At 43.3% G+C, this 16,904-nt stretch overlaps 1 protein-coding gene across 2 annotated transcripts in view; it reads left to right on the top strand.

Annotated features, from left to right (window-relative positions):
* The window catches only part of CAMK1D (calcium/calmodulin dependent protein kinase ID), a 367,151-nt gene that overhangs the window by 140,242 nt on the left and 210,005 nt on the right, over window positions 1-16,904 (top strand). The gene's annotated exons all lie outside the window — the stretch shown is intronic.

Genomic DNA, 16,904 nt, shown 5'->3' with positions numbered 1-16,904 from the left:
GGAATCAAGGGGCCAGAACTCTTGAAATCACAGCAGGTTGGGTCCTTCAACCAAGCGGGCTGAACTCTCTGGGAAGTGAATATAGGTTAGGCAAAGATTGTAACTTGCTGAAGTTAAGTTTCAGTCTTAGAAGCCTAGTTTTACTTTTTGTTTGTAATTATCTGTCTTTACTTCTCATACTTATTATCAGTTAAACCTTTGACCTTTTCTTCAATAAAGGTAGTATTGCCAATTTCAATAGATCAAAAATCCTGAGTTGGACCCCCCGCAAAATCATGAGATTTAAAAAAAGATGATATTGTGTTTCTTAGGTCAGTAACTCCCCCTGCCCATCCCCAGGGTGTGCGCATGTGACAATGAGTGTCAACTGCTCTCCCACATGTATTGGATAGTGTGATTTTGGCCCCTATTGCAGGAGCTCTCAACCACTCATCTGCTCATCTCCTGACCAACAATTAATGCTGTCTCCCAGTGCCCCATCTGTTCTGTCCCCCAGCCCCTATTATCACCACCCATATCAGCACAGCCCCCCTACTTCATTGTTGCCCGCTGCCCTCAGTTCACCCTCCCAGCACTCACCCCATCTGCTCAGAATACACCATCATACAGCCCCCTCCCCGCCACTTCACTCGCCCTGCAGTTCCCAGGCCATAGTTCATCCTTCCCAGCCTCATCTCTGCGTCTCTTAGCGTCCTTCACCCTCCACAGGCCTGGGGGTGGGGGCTGCAGTGGGGGCCTCTCTCCCACTTTCTAGGCTGGCAGGGGAGCCCCTTCTTTCAGGGCTGACAGTGGGAGCATCGCCACCTGGGACTGACAGCAGGAGACCGCGAGCAGAGGCTCCCACAGTCAGCCTTGCGAGGTGGGGCTCCGGTTGTCAGCCCCAGGCAGCTGGGCTCCCACTGTCAGCCCTGGGCGGCTGGCCTCTGGCTGTCAGCCCTGCGAGGAGGGGCTCCAGTTGTCAGTCCTGTGAGGAGAGGCTCTGGCTGTCAGCCCCTAGGAGGGACTCCAGTTGTCAGTCTTGTGAGGAGGAGCTCTGGCTGTCAGCCCCGGGTGGCCAGGCTCTGGCTGTCATCCCCGCGAGGAGGGGCTCCGGCTGTCAGCCCCACGAGAAGGGGACAAGGGAGGCTGACAGCAGGAGCCCGGCTGTCTGGGGTTGACAGCAGGAACCCCGCCGCCCAGGGCTGTTGGCAATTTCTAAGTAAAAGTAAGCCTCACTCATGATTTATTTAGAAATCACATCTCTCGTGATAAATTTCCCTGTGGATACCATCTGATTCTTTTTTAACTGACCCAGCTGTTTTGGACAATGAATCATTGCCCATCAGACAATTTCTCACATGAAAAGCACCATGTCAAGAAGGGGAAAAAGCATGATGTTTTTAATTGATGTAATCTGCTTTATATGATCAGACAGGATCACCAGAAAACAGATGTGCTGTAATACATGTCTGGTATCTGAGTGTCTTAACTGGGAGAGAGATTTGGAAAACAGTTATGCAGATCAGTTATGCCTCTTTAAAGGTTTGAGTTTAGCATTCAAAACAGAGAGGTTACTACTTTGCTAGCTTGCTCCCACCAGATAAGCCCTAGGAGATGATGAGCTCCTTTTGTCTTATAAGATGACAGAGAAAAACACTTTGTGATCACTTTGGAGAGAAAATAAACTGCTTAGCAGTTCATTTCTGATGAGTATAATGGAGAAAAAGCTCAATACTGAGAGCTGTTTGTACAGCCTTTGATTCAGGATAATGCTAATGCAATTATGCCGCAAGGGACATAGATGTAATAGGTCTTTAAAGATAACACTTGCCTTTTTAATAGAGGTAAAGATTCATCATAAAGGGGGGCAGTTCAGGAAGGAGGGCTGAAATAAGGGAGGCATGACAGTATTGGGTCAGGTTTTTTTATCCCTTTATATCTTTGTCTTGGGGGAAGACGTGGCATCCTATTAAAATTTGCACACAACAGGTAACTGAGGACAATGAGTTGATACCAAAGTGGGAGGGGTCCCTGGAGAGGGTACCACAGCCCTTTAGAGAGAGTGCCTGGGAAGACAAACTGCTAGCATATTAAGGGATCTGAGGTGAGATTTGAGACCACAAAGCAAGGGAGTTCTTTTGGATTTCCACCTGGGTGGCTAATGTGGGGATAACCAATTAAAGTGGGATTTCTACATGCAACTTCTACTACTAATCCATGATCTTAGAATTTGGTCCATGACTGAATGTATATGCTGGAAAAAAAGAGTTTGGTTTGGGGCATGATGAAGGGGCGTGCGCGCACACACACACACAAATGTATATATGAATAACAAGGTAAACTAAGCTGCTCTTTTCCAGTTGAATATCTCAACAATAGGGTTGTCCCAAAGCGTACTCCCAGATATGGCCTTCAGAACCCTAAAAACGGGTTAGAGCTGCCCTTTCATTATAACTGCGTGATGAGGGCAAAGCTGATCAGGTACTTGGTGTTGGACAGAAACAATAATCAGTTTCTACTAATCTGTCATATAAGATACAAGTACAGGACAATATTAGGTGCTGATTGCATATATTTGTGTTACTTGTTATTTATGGTGCCTGTTGATGCAGATAGATTAAGCTAACCGTGATCTGGATCAAGAGGGCTTTAATTTTAACTGGCTGGTGGCCTGGACTTGGAGGGTGAGATGAATGTCTGGAATAGCTTTCCAAATGGGAGACAGATCTAGTGTAATGGTTAGATCAGAGGACTGGGAGTCAGAACTTCAGGTTCTGTCCTCAACTCTATGTGGCTTACTCACTCCGTCTGTACAATGGGGATAATGATACCTTTTTGAAACTTTTGAAACTCTCCAATGAAAGCTGCTATGTAAGTACAAAGCATTATTATTGAAATATATTTTAGGTCACGTAGGACTTCACAGTGTGCTGCACACCATGGTGCTCACCCAGACTAGCATGTGACAGGACTCAGATCTTTAGGCTCCAAAACCACAGGCTATTATCTCTTGAGCTAAAAGAGAAACACCTCTGCCTGTCAGCAGTAGAAGGCCTGTGATAAACATCTGAACAGTTTGGAATCTCTCCAGTAGAGGATAATAGCACACACAAGCATGTATGTATGCATGCACACACCTACGTACACACACACATACACACGCACACATTCACTCTCTCTTCCTAGCCATTACATTCTAAGTACTAAAGCGGCAGTAGAATATACTGACACACCATATTGTCGTCCCTTAAAAAGTGTGAGGAAATATGGAGAAATGTGCAAGAAAATTTCTGGAAGTGGTATCCTCCCAGGGAAAAGGCTTGAGAAACGTGAGGTTCTACAAACTTTCCTGACAGCTCCCACTGCTCCTCAATGGATAGCACTCGAGGAATGATAGTCACAAAAGTGTGGGAAAATAATATTACAACTTACAAATAATACTTGACATTTTCTAGAATGTTTGCTAGCATATGAGATTTGATCCACTGGGAGAGGGGAAAAGACACTGTTTTTGTCAGTGAACACAGCTATTCACATGGTGAAATTTTGTAATGAGCAAAATAGCAAATATTCTTGCATGTGGAAATGTCTTTTTTTTTTCCAAAATAGACAGTTTTTCCGTTTTCATAGCAAAACAGCATTCTTGTAGTCAGATGCAGGGCATTGTACTTTTATTTATTTTTTGGTCTGTGAAAAATTATGATCCATGAAAAGGTTAATTCCTTAGATTGTAAATTCTTTGGGATTGGGAGTGTCTTTTTATTCTGTGTTTGCACACCCCCAGACCAATGAGGTGGTGGTCTGTGACAGGGGCTCCCAAGTGATCTTCCAGTACAAATAATCAATAATAACAAGAATAATAGGAGAAGTTGCTAGATAAGTGTCCTGCCCTCAGGGTACAACCAGCCAGTGAGAGCTTGTTCTGATGATGTAAGGCTTGTCATTTAGTATGTTACCTGGGCCTGGTGTGGGTGAGGTTCTGGGAGAACGGATTTCTTCTGCTAGGAGAACTGCACCACTCTCTAGCCTCTCACAGAGCTAAATCTTTTTTAGTTCTGAACATTTACTGCCCGTAAACCCCTAGATGTTCTTTATGAAAATCTTGCTGTGATCTATATGTTATGGCTCGTCTCACATCAGTACATTAAGGGCCAGTTAGAGCCTCTCTTCCCCCTTAGTGCTTTTGCTCTGGAGATAACCGGGGTAGCTGAGTGCCGGGAGTGGGGACGCTAGCATTGCAGGCAATGATGAACTCCTCATAGGGGTTTAAGTCTGGGTGGGTTGGGGCTGTGGTCCAAGCTCCCTCTGCTGCTGCACATTGGCATATGCCGGGAGGCCAGGGCTCCCCTTTTTCCTAAGATGTATCATGACACGCCTGTGGGTATGTTCCACATGGAGTCTATGCTATGTCTGCACTGCAGTTAGACACCTGTGGCTGGCCCCTGCCAGCTGATTTGGGTTCCCAGGGCTTGGGCTAAGGGGCTGTTTAATTGTGGTGTAGAAGTTCTGGACTGTCTCTGTTCTAGGCAGACCCAATGCCTCTAGCTACCACTGCTCAGGTGGCACATCTCGCCTTCCTCCCTCCTGTCCCTCCACCCATGTAGCTCTGTCTCTAGGAGCTTTAACTGAGCCCTGTTCATGGATTCCCCCCCTGCCCCCCAACAGCCACCAATTAACAACTTGGATTATCTGGCTAATCACTTTGCCAATTTCCTGTGTTAAAATGAGGGCATCTCTGCTGACTGTGTTTGCAGTTTGCTAAGTGTTGAGCACCGAGGCATATATTTGAACTGTCAATTCGTTCGTTTCATTTCTGTCCATCTGATTTACATAACTCTGGGAATTTCCTTATCTGTGAGGACCAACGCTAGGTTTGCTGCTAAGCTTTGAAAAAACGTCTCTTGTGCTGCTGACCCATCCCATTTAATAGCGCCCTTCAGAATCACAAATGTCTTTCATTTATATGCTGAGAAAGGAGGGATGATGATGTTGCAAGGCTAGGACAAGACTCGTTTGTCTAAAATTTTGCACTTTTTGCTGGCACCTTTTAAAAGAATCCTCTTGGTTGGGAGCTGGAAGATGGCTAAGGGGAATTGCTGGACATGAGATACGGAGCCTTTCCTACAGAAGCTCGACTGTAATGATCTGAGTTCCTGCATGGGTCGCCAGCAGGGTGCGAACTGGGGATTTTCAGTACCAGAGCACAAACTAAAGGCGTGACTCCATTAGCTCATAGTAGTAGTAGGCAAATATCTGCAAGCAGACCAGCCAATAGAGGGAGACGTGACACAGACTTTGCCGCTATGATACACTACCACATTACAATAGGTCGACCAGATGTCCCATTTTTAAAGGGACAGTCCCGTTTTTGGGGACTTTTTCTCATATAGGCGCCTATTGCCCCCCACCCTCTGTCCCGTTTTTTCAGTTGCTATCTGATCACCCTACATTAAAACATGTTGGGTGTGGGAGGGGCGGGAGCCCTGGCGTGACGATGCATTAGTCCTGCATCAGCCTGGGAAATTAAATATGACAAACTCAGTTAAGGAAATCTTAGGGTTGCAGTTTTAAGACCAAAAATTACCAGGAAGCGCTAAAGTTCAGTGGTCTACAACAGTGTGAACTTGCCCACTCATCTGTATTGCATATCCATAGTGTATTCTACTTGTCTCTTTCCTATGTAGTATCTAATGTAATACAATGACAGCATTTGTTAGTATATTAAATTCTATATTGATTAGCAAGGAAGGATGATCAGAGGGAGGTTATGAAAAGAAATACGTTAAAGATTATGAGGCACTCTGATACTATGGTAATACAATAATATCTCACATAGGAAGAAGCAAAAAGCTCAGACAGAAAACTCAACTCCAGTGTTCGTTTAAATACTAAGAATATCCGTTTTCTCTTCATAAATTTGTCAGTGAATGGAGTGTTCCTGAATCTGGGGGACAGATGGCATAAGATGCCAAGCATAATGCAGCAGTCAATCTGCAAACATCCTTATACGGCTGTGGCTGCATTGCAGTTCAGTCCTAACCTGCAATATCCCGGCTTTTCCAGTGCTTGATCGCTATAGAATAGAAACTTATTCATTGCAGAATTGTGTGGTGACTGTGCATACAAGTCCCATGTATTTGTTGGAGCCTCTTTTAGGGTGAATTGCAGAAGCTTGATATGTGAATCTTGTGCAGATTTAAACCATAATAATAATAACACTTTTCATTTGCAGAGTATTGTACAAATACCCTTTCTAGCAAGGTATTATCACCCCCCACTTCCCCAATAGATGGAACAAAGAAGGCAGAGACTTCACTAACTACAGTGAGTCAGTGGCAGAGCGAGGATTAAAATACTGGAGTTCCTGATTCTTAACCCCTTGTTCAGCCCACTAGGCTATATTTTCTAGTGGTAAAATAGGACATGAATGTACTTTAGAGCAGAAACCATCAAGGCCTCATTTCCTTTCCTGGCAAGTCCCGAGTTCGGTATTTTGTGTTTGGACTGCAGCAGTTTGATGAAAGCAATGCAGGAAAAAAGCTCCCTGTTTTATTTTAGTTGTGTGCAGTGTACCAACTATTGCATGGGGGAGAACACAAAAGTTTAACCATGCTAAGAAAGTTTCACATTGTGCTTTACAATGCATTTGTAATTAATGTAATATATTCTGTTAGGGTGAAATTTACTCCAGAGCAAAGGGCTAGTTTTCACTATCAGTACTGTCTTCAGTATTGCTGCAGTTTCCTAGTGTAATAAAACCTTTTGGCCTGTTAACAAGGAGGTATCTTCTGGTTTTCAGTTGTTCTGTAGAAGGTGAATTGGGTAGAGTTAAGGATGTTAGGGTGATCTTACCTGTGCATTTCCATAGTTTCAAACATTTTTGTTATTGGTTACAACCTTAAATTTGAATTTCCTGGCTTTCTAACAACCGTTCTTTTGTTAAACTACAGCCTTCTTCCAAAGAGCTTTCCTCCGACATGTATTTTCAACCTTACCTCCAGCTGAATTAAGTTTTTTTGTCTGGGAACTTAAAATATTGAAGATTTAAAACAAAAAGAAATCACAGACTAAAATAAACATTAGAATTCTTATAACTCATTGTGGTGACAAAGACTGTCAAAACACTAATCTGTAATTGTAGCTAATAGTACAACAAAATGGGAAATGGATCCAGACAAATCCACACTCCTCTTATGACTATTTAAGATTGAAATTTTGCGATACTGCATTTGCACGGGGCTCTTTGCCAGCATGGAACGTACTGGAGCAAGAAAACCAGGCAGCTTTTGCAAAGGATATAAAACCTCATGTTTCAGGGCATAAGGCAACCTCTATCTAATGGGGGATAGGAAGAAACTTTCCTTGGGAGCAAGTTATTATTTTGATAGTAGGGTAGCACCTAGAGGCACTGGCTGAGATCAAGGCCCCATTTTGCTAGGTGCGGTGCAAACACATAGAAGATGCAGTTCCCTGAGGATCTTACAGTCCAAGAGTGGAAGGGGAAAGAGATGAGCTCATGTTCACACAGTAAGTGAGTGACAGAGTTATAAAACCTAGGTATCCTTATTCCTATGGCAGTGCCCTACGCTCTAGGCCACCCTACCTCCCATGCTAACCCATAACTGACTACTATAGAGTTTTGCACTTTCCTCAGAGGCAGCTGACACTGGCCACTGGAGGCTACTGGAGTAGCTGGACCAGTGACCTAATTCAGTATGGCAACTCCCATGTTCCTGTGTACTTTTAGAGGATGTAGGAAAGGAGCCTGGGTATCAGCAGAGAAACATAATCTACTTTATTGTTTAAATAATATTGCAATACTTTTTACCTTGAACAAAATTAACCCCCTAAAATGTGGAGCTTCATTGGGGAACCAGGTCTGTGTCTGCAGAGAGGAATGGCAGTGATGCAGGAAAGAACCACTTGCTTCATCAGCAGTGCAGTGAAGAATAAAACACTGACCCTTGCCCTTGTTATTCAGTTGTCCATTAGGCAAACAGCAACAGCGTTTTAAGCAAGCCTAACAGCATTGTCCGTTGTCTGGAACATGTAATAACAGCGTGGTGAGTGAGAGGTTTTTTTAAATTTGTAATAGATGGTCTGCATGGGAAAACAAGCAGCACAGCTGTATTGTGCAATAGAAGTCAGGGAGAGAGGGAATATTGTGAGTTACGTTACTAAAGCAACACTGGAGCGAATTTCTTCTAGTGTTATGTTAGAGACGAATACGGCCCACTAGGTATAAGGCAAATTTTTCAAACTTGGGTGGCTAACTTTAAGCAAGTGCCAACTCTGAAATTTTTGGCTTTAGCTCATGGGGTACGATTCTGCAGTGCTTTTTCAGGCAAAATGCCTTTTAACTTCAATGGGGATATTGCTTGAGCACGGACTGCAGGACTCGGTCCGTTATGTATGATGAATGAGAACAGATAGAAAAAACACTTGCTCTGTGATACAACAGAGTATTGTGAATGGACCAAAAAGTTTCAGTGTGGCCTTTCCCATTCTTTTATATCGATCTATTCTGACATATGTAGACAGAGAGTCTGGAGACCCATGTTCTGTTATCATATATGCCACTGACTTGCTGTATGACCTTGTCTTAGTCACTTAATGTCACTGAAATTTCAAAGAATAAACCTGTCAGGGATGGTCTAGATAATACTTAGTCCTGCCTTGAGTGCAGGGAACTGGACGAGAAGACCTCTCGAGGTCCCTGCCAGTCCTACGATTCTATGATTCTATGTGTAAATGTTTGACTATAGTACAGTAAATATTGCACATCCTGGAAGTCCCTTGTTCCTGGCCAGGACACAGATAGAAATACCCCAGCAGTAGTCACTCTTGGTTTCACACTGGACTAGAGTTGGGCCCGGAGCACATCCTCTCATCCAAATACCGATGAACTTTGGAGAACTTTGGATCCAAGTCCAGGTCTGAACTTGGCAGTGTGGGTCCATTTCTACACAGACCCAAGTGCTTTCTGGGACATGACTTAGTGACCAAATTTTTTTACTTTCAGTTATTAGTTTTGTGTTGGTTTTGGTGGTGTGGGCGCTTGGATGGGAAATGACAACAGGCATTAAGTCAGTTGTGGAACCAGCAACAGAATCAGACTCCCGCTTCCCTACTCTGACCAGTAAACCACCCAGTCTCTTAGCTGATAAGAGGTGACAGTGCGACCAGCTAGAACCTTAGGGCATGCTGGAGCTTACCTATTATGAAAGTGCCTGTGAAGACTTTTCCTATTTATTTGTGCCAGTGTGTTTGGTGATTTAAACTTAGCCTGTCTGTGGAGAATCCAGGAAGAGAAAAACAACAATCTGTGGTTGTTTAAGATCTTTTTTGTGAAATGGCTTACTGTTGTTTGGTCAATTGCACACCTCAGAGGACTCTTCACACTGGAAACGGTGTATTTTCACACCATTAGTGCTCGCTGATTACTTTCCATAGCATGGCTAGGGTAAAGTGCACAGCAAAACCTAACTGTATCATAATTAAGATCGTTAGCTATATAGAGCTTGACGATGTGAAATCTGCTGCATGACTACTGTTGATTTAGTATGACAGAGCACCTGCTAATGCAGTGGAAAACTGTTCAACGTGTAAGTCTCAGTGAATGGAAAATTTAAGTTTTATTCCTTCATCGGCTGTTTGTTTGACAGGGCCTGTATTTGTATTTTTTGTGGCAATGAAGCACATTGAGATACTATGGCAAATGCACTCTGCCATAAGTACATTTCATTCATTTTATCTCAGGATTTGAATTTTCATATTTAAATCACAGTTTGAACAGTGATTCTCAAACTAGGGGCGCCGCTTGTTCAGGGAAAGCCCCTGGCGGGCCGGGCCGGGCCGGCTTGTTTACCTGCTGCATCTACAGGTTTGGCCGATTGTGGCTCCCATTGGCCGCGGTTCACCGCTCCAGACCAATGTGGGCTGCGGGAAGGGCGGTCAGCACATCCCTCGGCCCGCGCCGCTTCCTGTAGCCCCCAGTGGCCTGGAGCGGCGAACTGCGGCCAGTCAGAGCCGTGATCGGCTGAACCTGCGGACGCGGCAGCTAAACAAACCGGCCCGGCCCACCAGGGGCTTTCCCTGAACAAGTGGCTCCCCTAGTTTGAGAACCACTGCAGTTTGAACAAACTAGTGAAATGTGGACGGGCAAAGATTCTTGCACCTTAATACATCTTTATATGCACTACAGTTTAATATTGTAGCTATTGTTTTTCTGTTAGAAAACTGGCAAAGATGGAATCCATTTGGATGCAAATACAACGTGTTCTAACAAAGTTCTTGAAACCCTAATCTGTGCTTGTAACTCTATATTAAAGAGAGTAATTAGGATGGGAAATGATACAAACAAATTCAAATTATAGAAGGTGGACGTCTTGTGGGATACTGCATGGTCCAATGGTTTTAGATGGTGATAGGGTATCAGGATTCCTTGACTGTCTTCCAAAGTTTGATCACTGGCTGTGTGATGCTGGGCAAGTCACTTAACCCCTCTGTGCTTCTATTATACCCTTTTTTGAAACGTGTTAAAAACGTACCTAGATCACAGAAGCGTTTTGTGGCTTAATTAGAGGTTTGCAAAGACCCAAGCCCCTAGGATGAAAAACTGCATGGCCAAGACTTCTAAAAATAGGAGCCCAAAATTCAGCTCCTAAGTCCGTACTTAGGCACCTAAATAGGCGGTCTGATTTTGCAGAAGAGCTAGGCACCCACCAGCTCCCATTGATTTTTACTTTTGAAAATCAGGTTCCTTATTTATTTAATATACTATATTAACTTTAGATGTAGGCTGGGATTTTCCAAGGTGCTTAAAAGTTTTGGAGGCTTGGGGTGGGATTTTTCTAAATTGCTAAGGGATTTAGGAGTCGAAAATATGCTTCTAATTCCCTTAGGCACTTTGAAAGTCTCACCCTTCGCTATTTCCCATTTAATGGGAATTGGGCATCCAAATCACTTAGTAGCTTTAAAATCTCAGCCACTAGGTGCCTAACTTTAGTCTAATGTTTTTTAAATCTTGGCCTATCTGTGAAAAATACCATACAAGTTTTCCCTTTAGTGTGAAAATAATTCATTGGTCACATTGTGAGAGAGGGACAAAATCCTGCAGGACATTTTCACAAAGTAGAAAACTCACTTTACTTGCTGTCTTCAAAGGCATTGTACTTTTTCCACCCATGAAACTTCCAATAAAAATACATTCACACTTCAAAATCTTACCGATCAGTTTGTAAAGACATTGATTTTTGTCATTGAATCTGTCATCCCCAGCATAGTCTTGCCTTTCACAGTTTCAGGATTCCACAACTAGTTTGGAAATGTAGCTTCCATAAGACTGCTCCCTAGGGAGTGGATCTGGCAAACACTTAAGCACCTTCATAGCCTCATTAAATGCAATGGGCACACTCACATGCAAAAAGTTTCTCATACTTAAATGTTAGCAGGAGAGGGACTTATGAGAACTTTGTAGAGAGACAGGCTATGTGCATCATGGATTTAGGCCCTGATGCAGGAAAGCATTTAAGCATGTGCTTGACTGTAGGTATGTGCTTACATCCTTTTGCTTCAGTGATGTAAGCACAAGCTTAAAGTTAAGCAAATGCAGAAGTACTTTGTTGAAGAGGGGATGGACTTAAGCATGTGCATAAGTGTTTTGCTAAATAGAAGCCTTAATACTTTGATCACCTTAGAATCAGGAGGGAACTGACTACTTCCTTCCCTAGCTTTCCCCACGATCTGAGTAATGGATCTACCAGTCTTAGCAGACTACATGCACCATCCTTCCAGCAGCAATACCATGTGGGATGTCATTTGATAGAACTCATCAGTTTAGCAGCAGACTGGAGTCTGATCAATACTTGGAAAGGAAACTCCCAAAGAAAACTCAAGTTCTATGGGAAATATCGATGGAGGTTCACGTAGTCTGTTACTGAGCCAGTGCCGTGGCATGCTGGAATGTGCTATTTGTATGAGATGCAAATGGGAAATCTTGAATCTCTTCTTGTCATTAAAGATCATGTGGCACTTCTTGTGAGATTAGAGGGTTCAGTGTCCTGTACAAATTCCAGGTGTGCGGTTGCATTCTGCTTGTCTAAAAATTCCCCCTGTTCTTTCTACACTTTTGTCTTGTAATGTTGCAGGGCGCTGTTAAACAGCTGCTGCCTTCCACCCAGTAGGAGAAAGCTTTGGGATTTTTGGATGAAACATACTTTATAAATTGCATTCATTCATCTATAAAGATCGCATTTGCGGTCAACAAGGGAGGGAGGAAAAAACCCAAAGGTAAAAGTGGGTTGCTGTAAACTAACACCATGGAATGATCGGCAAGTGTCTGCGAGCCCCCACACAGCTAATACTGCATATAAAGTTGTCTGTCCAGAGAATATTAGGGAACAGAGTTCAGAAGAGCATTGTAGTGTACAATGGAAATAACTAACTCAGGATGGAATAAGACTGGATTTTGGATTGAATTTACTTATTATCCCTAGTGATGTTTAATAAAATCTGTGTCCTTGATAATCATGCTGCTTTGATGTTGGGTATACAGTGTTTACTAAAACTAAGCAGCCTTTTATAGAGAGTAACATGCAGAACTCTTGCTTATTTTAACCCTAGAGAGAAACAAAGATTTCAAAATAGTGAAGATCCCAGAACTAAATTTTTGCTCTTGATTAAAATCTTGATGTTAAAGGAGACATTAGAGCCTTAGAATAAAAATATTCTCTAGCTGGACTGATGGGCTCAGTGGTTCTGGAGTGCTCTGGCTAGGAAGGGAAGTAAGGGATATAGGACATACATGAACAAAACATGAGAACAGAAATGGGTAATGACTGTGGTTTCCTATGCCTCCATTTGCATTTGTTCATTTCTGGGGAAGAGTTGGTGGTGACCTTGTAAGAGGCTGTAGGTCTGCCTCCTTGAATTCAGGGGAAAAGTTGCTATTGTGGGAACTAGTGAGAAGGATTGAAATGTTGGAAGCTGGGGTAAGAGAGTCAATTCCTAATAATGAGGTGGCAGAATGTTCTGATGCTTGGTTGGTTTTGGGAGGAGGAGGAAGAGGGGGTAAGGGGAAGGGAGGGAGAAATACAGTTTGCACAAATAAATGGATAAATACAGCAGACATAGATTCTAAAGTGAGAAGGGGCTCATCAAGTCAGCCCCCCTGCATATCACAGGCCATGGAACCTCCCTAAAATAATTCCTGTTTGAACTGGGCAATGTGCATCTCTGGTGCAACTTCAGTGATTATGCTAGAATTGAATTTGGCCCTTAAGGCTCAATCCTGCTCCTGCTGAAGTCAGGAGGAGTTTAATGGGAGTTGGATCAGACCCTTAACTATGGATGAATGTGGCCCAGTAGCTCTACAATTAAACTAAATTCCAGTCCATCCATACACTTTAATCTCTCCCCCCTACATCACCGGTGACAACTTCACCAAGACTGTTTGGAGCTGTCTGTAGGTATGTCTACACTGCAGTCACAGTGTGCTTGCAGCACGTGTAGACAAACCCCAACTAGTTTTAATGTAGCTAGCTTAGAGCAGTCAGGCCCCGGCAGTATGTGCGTGAGCACAGGCTGTGCAAGCCCATCCCAGAACCCCGATAATTACTTGTGCACCCTGAAGTCTGTGCTGCTATGGCTTTGCTGCTGTCACACCCTGTGGTGGCAACATACCCTTTGATTCCTCTCTCTCTCTCTGGCTCTTGCTAAGCCCTGTTCCTTCTTCCTCTATCATATCTATGCAATCCTTTCCTTCCTCTTGATCTCCATCCCTAATTCCCTGGGCCTTTCCTGAATTAATCCCCTCTTGACTACTACAACCTCCTTCTCTTTGGCTTCCGATATGTCTCTCCTCTCCCTTTTAGTCTTAAGGTTGTCGCTGTCTTTCATTGCCCCCCTGGTTACATCCTCTCCCTAACCAGTGATGCCACTTTGGGGGCTATGAGCCCCCAAAGGAGAGGCGGTTGTAGGTGCCCACCATTGCTGGAAGTTGTCACTCTCTGGGGATACTTTTCACCACCACAGGCTGCATGAATCTAGCCCAGCGTTTGTTCAACACTCACAACGTGAAGAGTGGTCTGTGAGTGCCAAAAGCTGTCATTCAGCGAGGATCGTCCCATTTTGTCCTTCGAATGACAACAACCATTAAAGAAATACGGTGTTAATCATAGTGAGTAAAACTCTTAAGTTCCCAGGAAACATTCAAGGGGCAGTAAATTCACATCCAGGGTCTGGTACAACTTCTGTGCCCAGAGTCTTGCCAGTAAATGGAGGAGGAAACACATTAAAATTTTTATGGCAGCTGAAACCCAGGCATTTCCTAGAGCAGTGCCTACTGAAAAGGAACATAAAGGCCGGGCCTTCATTTGTTTCATTGTTTTAGAACGTCAATGAACTTGAGTTCAAAATGGAAGCTTTCTTTAGTTTTACAGCACCATGAATGTACACAGTAGGTAAAACGAGCTGCCCGGATAAGCGATCCCTTCCTTGAAGCACTCTCAGGCTAAAGACAAGAGACTGCTGTGATACACAACCAAACGCATGCAGAGCACAGGGTTGTTTATGTGCGTCAAAAGCATCCGAGAACAGGCCCCGAGGAGTTCTTTGGAGGAACAGGAGGGTGCTTGGGGGCAATCCTGTGAGTGAGAGGCTGAGCACCCTCATTGCCTACAGAAGTCAATGGGAATTGAAGGTTCTCAGCAGCTAGCTGACTCAGGACATGTGTGATCATTGACTAAGCTGTTCTAAGCATTAGGATTGGCGTGAAAGTAGGGTGACCAGATGTCCCAATAAAATTGGGACTGTCCCAATATTTAGTTTTGTTCTGCGTCCCAACCAATGTACGGTCAGGACGCCATTTGTCCCGATATTTTGCTTCGGTGGCACTCTGGCTTTTTTTTTTTTTTGCTTGGGGTGGCAAAAAATCTAGAGCTGGCCCCGGTGGGGGCGTGAGCCTGTGGCTCCCCCCCCATGTGTCCCGTTTTTTGTTCTTGTCATCTGGTCACCCTAAGTGAAAGAATAATTTCATTCATTAAATAACTACAGGTATTCAGGCGTAATGAAATCACTGCATAGGTCTTTACAAATCCTGTTGCCCTGCTTGGTTCTTTATTGCTCAAGCCGTTAGATACAATGTGTGTGAGCCCCAGAATGCAGTGCGTTGGTTCCACGGTGCGCCGAAAAGCTATTATCTAAGCCCAGAAGCACTGAGCAGAAGTCAGTGAGGTTACCCTGTTTGTAGAAACGCACAAGTCAGATCAGAATCTGGGCCCATTGTTTAGTGAAAGCTCTCTGGAACACCATGCAATCCCGTGCTTAAAAGGTCACTTCTGCATGTAGGCAAAATTCACAACATACCCTTTGTAGCAATCCCAATAATCTATTCCTAACTTCCTGTTATAGTTTCCTTATTACTTACTATGAACTACAAAAGCCTTTCTGTGTAAACGAAAGCGTTCTCTTTCCTAATCACCATCCTCCTGCGCTTCTTGGATTCATTTATCCATTCATGCAATTATTCATTCAGTTCTTTCATATCCAAGGGAGCAATTGTGAGGTCACAAATGCTTGACTGTGTCATCAGATCTATGAATCATGAAGGAAGAGCCTGACTATGAAAAGGAAAAGCTTCTGTTTATTCACAGACACCTAGATAACCAGCGATCCTGGGAAATGAAAAGTCAGAGAAAGTTCATGGCAGTTTAATGAGGTTGTGATCAAATATTAACATTTTAAGAGCTTGCTGGAGCATGGCTGTGGTTTGTTCAGGCTGCTAGTGACTTGTCTTTTTATGGAGTGCCATGTGGCTGGCAGAATAATCTACTGCTTGAAGGAAAACATATCCTCGTTCTTTTTATTTGATAAAAATATGATAATACAGCTGTATGACCTTAGGCTGTTATCTTGTCAGATAAGCAATTGGCTGTGAGACCTATAGGGCAAACTAAGGTGCTGCAGGAAATATTTTTTGATTAGCCATACCGTAGAAATTGCCATTCTGAACCAGAACCTATGTTCATCTAGTGTAGTATCCTGTCTCTGACCAGTACCAGATACTTCAGAAGAAGATATAAGAGATATACATTAAAGGCGGGGTTTTTTCCCCCACTCTTGGAAGTTAGTGGTTGGCTTGTACCCTCAAACATATATATCCTTTATACATTTTCTCCTATCTGATGTAACTGTGGATGTTCATATTATTCACGTACATACCTGATCATGTTTTGAATCGTCTTACGCTCTTTCCTTCAGTAATCTCTTGTAGCAGTTTGTTCTAAGGATTAGTTTTACATTGCGTAAAAAGACTCATTAGCTATTCTTCTTCTCCATCTGAATCAGGATTGAACAAATGGTGCTGGGGCACACTGGGCAGCTGAATGTGCCATCGCATCTTTCAAGGGAGATTTACAGCTCTGGTCCTGACCTCTGGTGATCCTTTCAGATCCCATGGCACTTTTAACAATAATTGGGAAGTTATTCCAAGTATCTTGGCCAAGGATCACTAAGCAAGCGCTTATGAACATTTATGAATAAGGCCTCCTAAAACCTCAGAGAGTGAAGTATTATTATAGGTGGGAAATTTAGGCAGAAGATACTAAGTGACTTACCTGAAGTCACATGTTAAGTCAGTGGCAAAACTAGGAATAGAATTTTGGAGGTTCTAGGTTCCAGACCTGTGCTTATACTACGTTGATTGTAAGCCCCTTGGGCAAGGACTTTTCTGTTTCTTCTGTGTTTGTAAAGCTCCTAGCACAACAGGGTCCCAGTCCATGCCTAAGCTTTTAGGTGCTGATGTAATACAAATAATAATAATAATTAATAAAAATAGACCATGATTCTTTATTAAAACTATCCATTTAATCAGTAAGCCTTGGCAACAGGAATATGCCATGAATGTTAACCTATGCATAGTTTAT

The sequence above is a fragment of the Chelonia mydas genome, chromosome 1, assembly GCF_015237465.2.
Source record: "Chelonia mydas isolate rCheMyd1 chromosome 1, rCheMyd1.pri.v2, whole genome shotgun sequence".
Taxonomy (NCBI): Eukaryota; Metazoa; Chordata; order Testudines; family Cheloniidae; genus Chelonia; species Chelonia mydas.
Note: the sequence above shows the minus strand (reverse complement) of the source record. Positions and strands in the feature narration are given on the sequence as shown.